At 49.4% G+C, this 10,000-nt stretch overlaps 3 non-coding genes across 3 annotated transcripts in view; all 3 read left to right on the plus strand.

Moving 5' to 3' along the window:
- Positions 1–4,241: 4,241 nt before the first annotated feature.
- Positions 4,242–6,538, plus strand: LOC124319774. Its single transcript, XR_006913465.1, has one exon. It is a non-coding gene; the product is annotated as a small subunit ribosomal RNA (ribosomal RNA).
- Positions 6,539–7,474: 936 nt separating this feature from the next.
- Positions 7,475–7,627, plus strand: LOC124319773. Its single transcript, XR_006913464.1, has one exon. It is a non-coding gene; the product is annotated as a 5.8S ribosomal RNA (ribosomal RNA).
- A 641-nt stretch (positions 7,628–8,268) lies between these two features.
- LOC124319775 overlaps positions 8,269–10,000 on the plus strand; it is a 4,582-nt gene continuing 2,850 nt past the window's right edge. The window contains exon 1 of the ribosomal RNA XR_006913466.1: positions 8,269–10,000. This exon is cut by the window's right edge and continues 2,850 nt beyond it. This is a non-coding gene — a ribosomal RNA (large subunit ribosomal RNA).

Below are 10,000 nucleotides of genomic sequence, written 5' to 3' on the forward strand. Positions count from 1 at the left end.
GAAAAAATTTCTAAGTCCGAAAAATTCCAAGACCGGTTTTTGGTGGAGACCGGTCGGCAGTTGAGCGGGCGGCCCGGCCCGGGCTCTGGTGAAAGTCCGGCGACCCTCTCGGAAATGAGCTTTTTCGTACAGTTACTGCCCGGAACATCCACCACTTTCCTATATAGGGAAGAGGTTGTCGAAAATGAAAATTGAAAAAATTTTCTAAGTCCGAAAAATTGAAAAATTTTTCTAAGTCCCGACGATGGATAGTGAAGCTATAGGCGGCACTGGGACGAGCAAAGACGGCTGAAAAAGAGAGAAAGAGCGAAAGAAAAAAAGTTGGAAAAAATTTCTAAGTCCTAAAATTTCCAAGACCGGTTTTTGGTGGAGACCGGTCGGCAGTTGAGCGGGCGGCCCGGCCTGAGCTCAGGTGAATGTCCGGCAAAATTTCGGAAATCAACTTTTTCGTACAGTTACTGCCCGGAACATCCACTACTTTCCTATATAGGGAAGAGGTTGTCGAAAATGAAAATTGAAAAAATTTTCTAAGTCCGAAAAATTGAAAAATTTTTCTAAGTCCCGACGATGGATAGTGAAGCTATAGGCGGCACTGGGACGAGCAAAGACGGCTGAAAAAGAGAGAAAGAGCGAAAGAAAAAAAGTTGGAAAAAATTTCTAAGTCCTAAAATTTCCAAGACCGGTTTTTGGTGGTGACCGGTCGGCGGGTGTGATGGTAAGCCCCGCCTGAGCTCTGGTGAAAGCCCGGCAAAATTTCGGAAATCAACTTTTTCGTACAGTTACTGCCCGGAACATCCACTACTTTCCTATATAGGGAAGAGGTTGTCGAGAAAGAAAAAGTTGAAAAATTTTCTAAGTCCTAAAATTTCCAAGACCGGTTTTTGGTGGTGACCGGGCGGCAGTTGAGCGGGCGGCCCGGCCTGAGCTCAGGTGAATGTCCGGCAAAAATTCGGAAATCGACTTTTTCGTACAGTTACTGCCCGGAACATCCACTACTTTCCTATATAGGGAAGAGGTTGTCGAAAAAAAGAAAGTTGAAAAATTTTCTAAGTCCGAAAAATTGAAAAATTTTTCTAAGTCCCGACGACGTGGTAGTGACGTGGTTGGCGGGACTTGGACGTATAAAGGCCGATGAAAAAAAATGGAAATGGAAATGAAAATTTCTCGATTTCCGACGACGGTGTTTGGCAACGACTCTCTCGCCCGGCCACTGGTCGGCGCGAGAGAGGAGTGAGCGAGACCCGTCGATTCGAAAAGAGAAGCCGTCACACCGTCGAGGCGTGGCGGCTCTCAAGTGGGTTGGTCGGGCGTGTCGTGATGACTCGCGACCGTAAAAAATTCCCACTCAAATTCTCCCATTTCCGACGACGGTGTTTGGCAACGACTCTCTCGCCCGGCCTCTGGTCGGCGCGAGAGAGGAGTGAGCGAGACCCGTCGATTCGAAAAAAAGCCGTCACACCGTCGAGGCGTGGCGGCTCTCAAATGGGTTGGTCGGGCGTGTCGTGATGACTTGCGACCGTAAAAAATTCCCACTCGTCGAAAATTTTCTAAGTCCCAACTTTGAAAACGACGGTTCCTGAAAGTCGGCTGGCGGTTGGATGGGGCAATGTCCCCGTCCAATCGCTAAAAATGAGCCGGAAAACGGAGACATTATGCGGCGGAACATTAGTGGTTTTCCTTAGTATAGAAGAGGTCTCGATTCCTAAACTCGGAAAAATTTTCAGAGTCCCAAAAATTTTCGAAGTGTCGAATAGTTTGGTTTCTCGAATTGAAAATTTTTTTCAAATTTGCGACATTACGACAAGCAGCGATTGTAAAGCCCGGTCCAAATTTTTCAAACGAGTCTTACTTCTTGTTAGTCCGCCTGGCCGATACCAAAGAATGGCCGACCGTCGACTATCGGGCGAATAGACGGGTGAAAGAAATAAAGTCGAAGCCGGTGGTTGGATAGATATCGAAGGGAAGGCGAAAGAGGCGAAAAGGAAAGCGCGAAATTTCTTTAGTAGCTTCGACGCAAAAACTTTGGTATCGACGGGGAGCTTTGGGAAATGAAACGAAGACGCAGAATGGGAAGTTGTCCGGTTCGGCGTTAGTTGTAGTTTCATTTCCACCGTAGCTGAGCTCCTTTCCGCCCGCCACTTCACATGATTTTAGTTTCGATTCCGTTCGATCGCGCTTGCACTGTCTTTGTTTTTTTTTCACTGCTTGGATCGCGGCTTTGCTCTAACCAGTTTAGCCCCATGCGATCAAAAAGTCTTAAAAAAAAAAAACCGTTGAACGGAGACGAACTCGATGAGCTGTCGGTGTGTGAAATATCATTCCTTCGGTAAAACCGTTTTCGAAATTTCCGATGGTCGGTATATGTAAAAATATATCCGAACCGCGATGTGGACGGGAATTCAAACGCCCGCTTCACCGATTGGTGCGACAGCTGAGAAGCTCGTCACTCGATCCAACGACTCTTGGTCGAAAAGTTCAGAAGAGGTGCGCGCGTCAAACATTTTTTTGGTTTCGGACGTTTCGTTTCTTCGGCACGTGTGGTTTGTCTGTGGCCGTCTGTGAGAGAAATCGGACGCTTGTTCTTTGTTATTTTACCGTAACAAGACAAGACGGGAAAGATTCTTTCTTCCAAACTTACGGCATCATAACCATCAGCGTTTACCGTCAGCGACGATACGGAAGAGAAAAGAAAATGGTGCGCGTCTTTTCACTTTTTGACACCGTATCAAAAAAAATTACCGTTCAGGCGGAAATGTGTGTGTGTGTGTGTGAGCCGAGAGATAAAAAATAAAAAAGCCACCAAACAGAACGCTTTCAAATTATTTCGTGCGGCGTGCGCATATTTCACATTTTGCCGTTTGACGGAAGCTCGTTGTGTGGAACACAGAAGTGGAGATGGACGGAGTTGAAGGGGGGCGAAGACGGCCCGGTCGGACAAAGTCAAGAGATTGAAATATACGAGAGAATTGGGTGGAAGTGATGGCAAATCTATAAAATTCAAAAATCGGATGAGATGCGAGGACCGCAAAATGTGGCGTCGACTCTGACTCTCTTTTACTACGAACTTCCCTTCGACGGAAGATATCGAGAGCTGAGCTGAGCGCCCGCTGAGTATGGCCGGCGTAATTACAAACGAGTTACGGTTGGAGCTATATCGATTGTACGTATCCCGAACGTTCATCGAACAAGCCAGATCAACTCGGCGCCCGGTAAGATGTACGCTCAGTTATGGCCATGACACACGAAGGGAGAATTCAAACGGCTGTGAGTGTACGGCCCGCCCGGAGTTGTGTGTAGGCAGTGACCTCTCAAGAAAAAACGTAAAAAAATTTTTTTTGACAGTCACCGGTCTGCGACAAGTAATCAGTACGAAACTTGGGTGCAATGCAAAAAACATTTTGAGAATCCTTGCTTGACAACAACGAATCTAACACGATAAAAAAACGATCCCCATCGGTGTACCGCTTGCTTTTCTCGCGCTTCGGCGCAGAATCGCTTATTCAGCTGCCCTTGGAATATGTTCGTTTCGTGCATACTTGATCTCGGTCATTCTTCGGTGAACTCTTAAAGAATTGCGCACTTTTATAGGGGTAGTCTGGTTGCTTGTCTCGACTTGAAATGATTTGTTTTTTTCCGCCCATGACTTTCTATACGATGCCTCTATGCTGGCCTCTGACCGCGGTTGTTCCGAGTTTTCTCTTTCTCTTCGAAAGTCTTTGCGGAAAATTCTGCCTCGTGTGACCGTTGAGCGGTGAGGTGTGTGTGTGTGTGTGTGTCGTGCGGGGTGATGCGAGAGTGTGCCTCGGCGGTGGAAAAATAAAAATAAAACTCTGAGCCCACAAAAATTTAAAAGATGTATGCTTGTCAGCTTAGTAAAGCAGGCTTGACTTATGAGCATACAGCACGCCACATATGACCGTCGAAAACCGTAATACGGGAAAAAAAGTTGATGAATATATCAAGACCGGTCGAATGAATCCGATTCACTTTGGGCTCATAGACCGTTGAATGGTCTTTGACTTTGGAAATTGAAATGAAAAAAATCCAACAAACGGATCGGATCGGTGTTTCTCTTCACTGGGACTCGCTGTGACACGCCAGGCGTTGCGATCAAAAATTTTAGTTTCCGAAGAAAAAGAAAAAAAACGAAAAACGTGTTGATTTGGTGTGTGTTTGGTGATGCGTGGGCGAAATAAAAACCCGCAACTCGCCGGATGCATATCAAACAAACATACACGAAATACCTGGTTGATCCTGCCAGTAGCATATGCTTGTCTCAAAGATTAAGCCATGCATGTCTAAGTACAAGCCGCTAGACGGCGAAACCGCGAATGGCTCAATAAATCAGTTATGGTTCCTTAGATCCACTCCATCCTACTTGGATAACTGTGGTAATTCTAGAGCTAATACATGCACTCGAGCCTCGACTGCGGGCTTTCGGGCTCGCAGAAGAGGTGCTTTTATTAGATCAAAACCAGTCGGGGCCGGGCTTTCGGGCTCGCGCACCGTACCAATTTTGGTGACTCTGGATAACTTCACGCCGATCGCACGGCCTTCGCGCCGGCGACGTATCTTTCAAATGTCTGCCTTATCAACTGTCGATGGTAGGTTACGCGCCTACCATGGTTGCAACGGGTAACGGGGAATCGGGGTTCGATTCCGGAGAGGGAGCCTGAGAAACGGCTACCACATCCAAGGAAGGCAGCAGGCGCGCAAATTACCCACTCCCGGCACGGGGAGGTAGTGACGAAAAATAACGATACGGGACTCTTCCGAGGCCCCGTGATTGGAATGAGTACACTTTAAATCCTTTAACGAGGAACCATTGGAGGGCAAGTCTGGTGCCAGCAGCCGCGGTAACTCCAGCTCCAATAGCGTATATTAAAGTTGTTGCGGTTAAAAAGCTCGTAGTCGGATGTCTGTCTTCGGCCGGGCGGCGCCGCTCTGAATCAAGGGTGTTGCGTTTCACGCTCTGGGAGCCCGGGTGTCAAAGCCCGACTCTCTTCACGGTCGGACAACATCGCCGGAGTGGTGGTCGGTGCGTCGTTGTTGTATCTGCGGCCAGAGTTGGAAAGTTCTTTCGGGTTCTTTTTTAAATTTTGGTCGTAGTTGACTCGATTCGCTCCACCCAGTCAATCGTTCGGGGTGCCCTTCACCGGGTGTCTCGGGCGGCCGCGGCAACGTTTACTTTGAACAAATTAGAGTGCTCAAAGCAGGTGTATCCCAACGCCTGAATATCGCAGCATGGAATGATGGAATAGGACCTCGGTCCGATTTTGCTGGTCTTTTACTTTTGGACCCGAGGTAATGGTCAATAGAGACGGACGGGGGCATTCGTACTGCGGCGACAGAGGTGAAATTCTTGGACCGCCGCAAGACGAACAACAGCGAAGGCATTTGCCAAGAATGTTTTCCTTGATCAAGAACGAAAGTTAGAGGTTCGAAGGCGATCAGATACCGCCCTAGTTCTAACCATAAACGATGCCAACCAGCAATCCGTCGGAGTTACTCCAATGACTCGACGGGCAGCTTCCGGGAAACCAAAGTCTTTGGGTTCCGGGGGAAGTATGGTTGCAAAGCTGAAACTTAAAGGAATTGACGGAAGGGCACCACCAGGAGTGGAGCCTGCGGCTTAATTTGACTCAACACGGGAAACCTCACCAGGCCCGGACACTGGAAGGATTGACAGATTGAGAGCTCTTTCTTGATTCGGTGGGTGGTGGTGCATGGCCGTTCTTAGTTGGTGGAGCGATTTGTCTGGTTAATTCCGATAACGAACGAGACTCTAGCCTGCTAAATAGGTGACGGGTTTTATCAATTGAAACCGAAGGGAGTACGGAGGCGTCGGGATCAGGTGGCGGCGATTCGGGTCTCGGTGGGACTGGTTCCTTTAGTGAGGCAATCTCTCGGCTTGGTTTCGTTGTGCTTTGTTCGTCGGGTGTACGGCCTTCACGGGTTGGTTGCCTGGCGGATGAGGTATGGCGGGGCTTTGTCGGGAATGTCTCGCGGGGGCTGGCTCTATTGTTATTCGGTCGTCGTCATCCCCGGCGATACCTTCTGCTCTCGCGTCCGTCACGCAGTCTTCTTAGAGGGACAAGCGGCGTCCAGCCGCGTGACAGTGAGCAATAACAGGTCTGTGATGCCCTTAGATGTCCTGGGCCGCACGCGCGCTACACTGAAGGAATCAGCGTGTTTCACTCTCCCTGTCCGAAAGGACCGGGTAACCGCTGAACCTCCTTCGTGGTTGGGATTGGGGACTGCAATGATCCCCATGAACCAGGAATCCCTAGTAGGCGCGGGTCACTAGCCCGCGTCGATTACGTCCCTGCCCTTTGTACACACCGCCCGTCGCTACTACCGATTGAATGATTTAGTGAGGCCTTCGGACGGGCTTGTCGGGGTGCCGTCGAGTGGGGAGCAATCTCTGCCCGTGCGGTGCCTACCAACGGCGAGACTGAAAGATGGTCGAACTTGATCCTTTAGAGGAAGTAAAAGTCGTAACAAGGTTTCCGTAGGTGAACCTGCGGAAGGATCATAAACGAACAAGACAAATGTTTTGCGCATATGGCTTTGGTTGAGCACGAAACAACTAAAAGTTGCAAAACAAAAAAAACCCCATCAAAAGTCTTTCGGCGTAAGACATCGTATGAACTATGTGTGGGTTGACGGAAGAAAATCATTTATTTTGAACGGGTATCAGGCGCTCTGATGCGCGGTGGTTTAAAGCGGATTCGCCTTTTCAAATTGATTTTTCTTTCCTCTCGGCTCAAAAAAAAACACAAAGTCTTTCGATTTGGTCTATGGCCGTGAGCAAATTCTTCCTGCTTCGATGGTGAATGTCTCTATAGATTCATTCGACCTTTAGCGGCGCTCACAGTGTTGACGTTAGTAGAGTGAAGAATACGATAGCCCGCCTGGGCCGCGAGTACCGAAGGAACAATAAAGGAGATTTTATAAAGTCTTAGTCCCTAAATCAAACACTTTGAAAAATAAAAACTCGGTGGATGGAGAGTCGGAAAAAAAAAAAAAAAACATCAAGATTTTGAACGGGTATCAGGCGCTCTGATGCGCGGTGGTTTAAAGCGGATACGCCCAATCGAAATTGTTTTTTTTTTGTTTCTCTCTTCGTCTTCGGGATTTTTTGATTCTCGGTGGGGGACGAAAGTGTGAGACTTTACTCTGGACGTTCTTTTCGGGCGTAGATACTCGTGGTTGCGTGCGTGTGCGTCGTATAGACTAACACTCCAAAGCCCGACACTATGCCGTTGAAAACCGAATGTTTTTTAAGCTTGCCCTTCGCCCTCTCGATGAAGTAGGAAGAATTCAAAATCACAATAACACACTAAACCCAAATTCTAGTACGAGTGTTTATCGGAACATTTTCTTTCTGGCTTTCTTTCTCCGCCCTCGCATTCATTTGCTTGGGCGGGTTGGAGAAAAAGAGAGAAGAAAACGAATATGTCGTTTTATATACGACCCTGAACGGTGGATCACTAGGCTCGTGGATCGATGAAGAGCGCAGCAAAGTGCGCTAATCCATGCGAACTGCAGAACACATGGAGCATCGAAATCTTGAACGTAAATGGCGGCCCAGCTTCTCGCTCGGGCCACATCTGACTGAGGGTCGGTCGAATGATGAACGAACAGAGATTTTTTCAGTCTTGGTTTTGCATGTTGGGTCGCGGCGAGATTTATTTTTCACCCGGCCTGACCGCATAAAAGCTCCCGAATCTCTAACGTCTGGGTGCCGCGCGACTTAAGTGTCCGCGATGCCTCAAATACAAAAAAGGGGGAAAAATAAAAGAAGGTTCGCCCTGTTTTGTTTTTTTCCTCTCTATTCAAAAGAAACCTTTTTCGATGGCAAAACAGATGGGAAATTTTTGAGCCAACTCAAAAAAAAATTTTAGAAATAAACACATCTTCTCGAACAAGGTGTCGGCTGCGTGTGCGCGATATACCGCTTCAACGCGAGTTTAGTTGTGTGTGTGCGCCGGGCGTGTCGAAGTGTCGACCACCGCGAATTATCACTCACTCTAACCGCTCGTTATGCAAGCTTGGTTCGCGCACGACGCGTTGTTTCAATACAAAAAGCCGCAGGACGCCCTGTCACTTTTCGTAAATTAATTTTTGCGAATAACGAGAGACTCGCTTTATTTCGAAAAAAAAAAATTTGAACCGGCAATTATTCAATCTTTCCCGGCTTTAAAACGCCAAAGTCTGCCGAGCTAGATAAAGTGTTGTCTCCTTTTGAAAACAAACAATTCATTCTGACCTCAGTTTAGATGAGACTACCCGCTGAACTTAAGCATATCAGTAAGCGGAGGAAAAGAAACTAACAAGGATTCCCTTAGTAGCGGCGAGCGAACAGGGATGAGCCCAGCACCGAACCTCGCGCCCGGTTGAGCGGGTGCCGAGGAATGTGGTGTTCGGGAGGATCGTGCGCGTCTGTCCGGTATCTATCGTCCAAGTCTCCATGAACGGGGCGAGCAACCCACAGAGGGTGTCAGGCCCGTAGATAAGACGAGCCGAGACCGTGCATCGGATCCCTTCCCAAGAGTCGGGTTGCTTGAGCGTGCAGCCCTAAGCGGGAGGTAAACTCCTTCTAAGGCTAAATATCGCCACGAGACCGATAGCGAACAAGTACCGCGAGGGAAAGTTGAAAAGAACTTTGAAGAGAGAGTTCAAGAGTGCGTGAAACCGTTCAGGGGGTTAAACGGGTGGGCCCTCGAAGGTCGAACAAGTCCCCGCTCCCGGCACTTGGTTGTATGCCCTTAACGCTGCATGGAGACTGCCTGAATTGGCGGCTCTCTTGCATAAGTCGTTCTGCGATCGCAATAGCCACGCCAAGGTCCGCAAGTGGGGGGCCTAGTAGGACTCCGCGACCGACTGGGTGTCTGTTACACGGGGCGTCCGTTAGCGAGTTTCGTGGTTACCTTCGCGGGTGCCGCGATGACGAGCGCGGCGTTTCCCAACAGTACTGCCCGGTCGTGACCTGTCTCCTCCCGGGAGGTGTCGTAGCTTTTTTTTGTAAAAGAGAAAAAGTTGCGGTGCTCAACCTGTGGAGGCCCAGAGCGGAGAGTAGAAGTCGGGTCCCACCCGACCCGTCTTGAAACACGGACCAAGGAGTCTAACATGTGCGCAAGTCGTCGAGAAATTATCAAACTAAACTCGCGAGGCGCAATGAAAGTGAAGCGGCCCCGATGAGGGTGCATCCGCGAGGGGTGATCCCGTCTCGAACAGAGCGGGCGCAACCCCAGGGCGTCCGAATGCTCGCGAGATCTTTCCCCCTTAAAAGGGTTTGGTCGAGTCGGCCGGACGAACCCAGAGCGCACACGTTGGGACCCGAAAGATGGTGACCTATGCCTGGCCAGGACGAAGCCAGGGGAAACCCTGGTGGAGGTCCGCAGCGATTCTGACGTGCAAATCGATCGTCGGAGTTGGGTATAGGGGCGAAAGACTAATCGAACCATCTAGTAGCTGGTTCCCCCCGAAGTTTCCCTCAGGATAGCTGGTGCTCGCAAAGAGAACAAACGGAGTTTCATCCGGTAAAGCGAATGATTAGAGGCCTTGGGGTCGAAACGACCTCAACCTATTCTCAAACTTTCAATGGGTGAGAAGCCCGGCCTTTTTCCTTGATTGAGGCCGCGGCAATTGATTTGAATCTGAGCGCCCAGTGGGCCATTTTTGGTAAGCAGAACTGGCGCTGTGGGATGAACCAAACGCCCGGTTAAGGCGCCTAAACGACGCACATTTCGGATCCCACGAAAAGGAGTTGGTTGCTAAAGACAGCAGGACGGTGGCCATGGAGGTCGGAATCCGCTCAGGAGTGTGTAACAACTCACCTGCCGAAGCAACTAGCCCTTAAAATGGGAGGCGCTATAGCGTCGTGCCTATACCGGGCCGTCGGTCGGCAGAGCGAATAACGTCCGTGTCAGCTCGAAGAGAGCGACGGCGCTGAGGCCCCGACGAGTAGGGGGGGTCGCGACGGTGAGCGTAGAAG

The sequence above is a fragment of the Daphnia pulicaria genome, unplaced genomic scaffold (genome assembly GCF_021234035.1).
Source record: "Daphnia pulicaria isolate SC F1-1A unplaced genomic scaffold, SC_F0-13Bv2 h1tg000196l, whole genome shotgun sequence".
NCBI classification, from domain to species: domain Eukaryota; kingdom Metazoa; phylum Arthropoda; class Branchiopoda; order Diplostraca; family Daphniidae; genus Daphnia; species Daphnia pulicaria.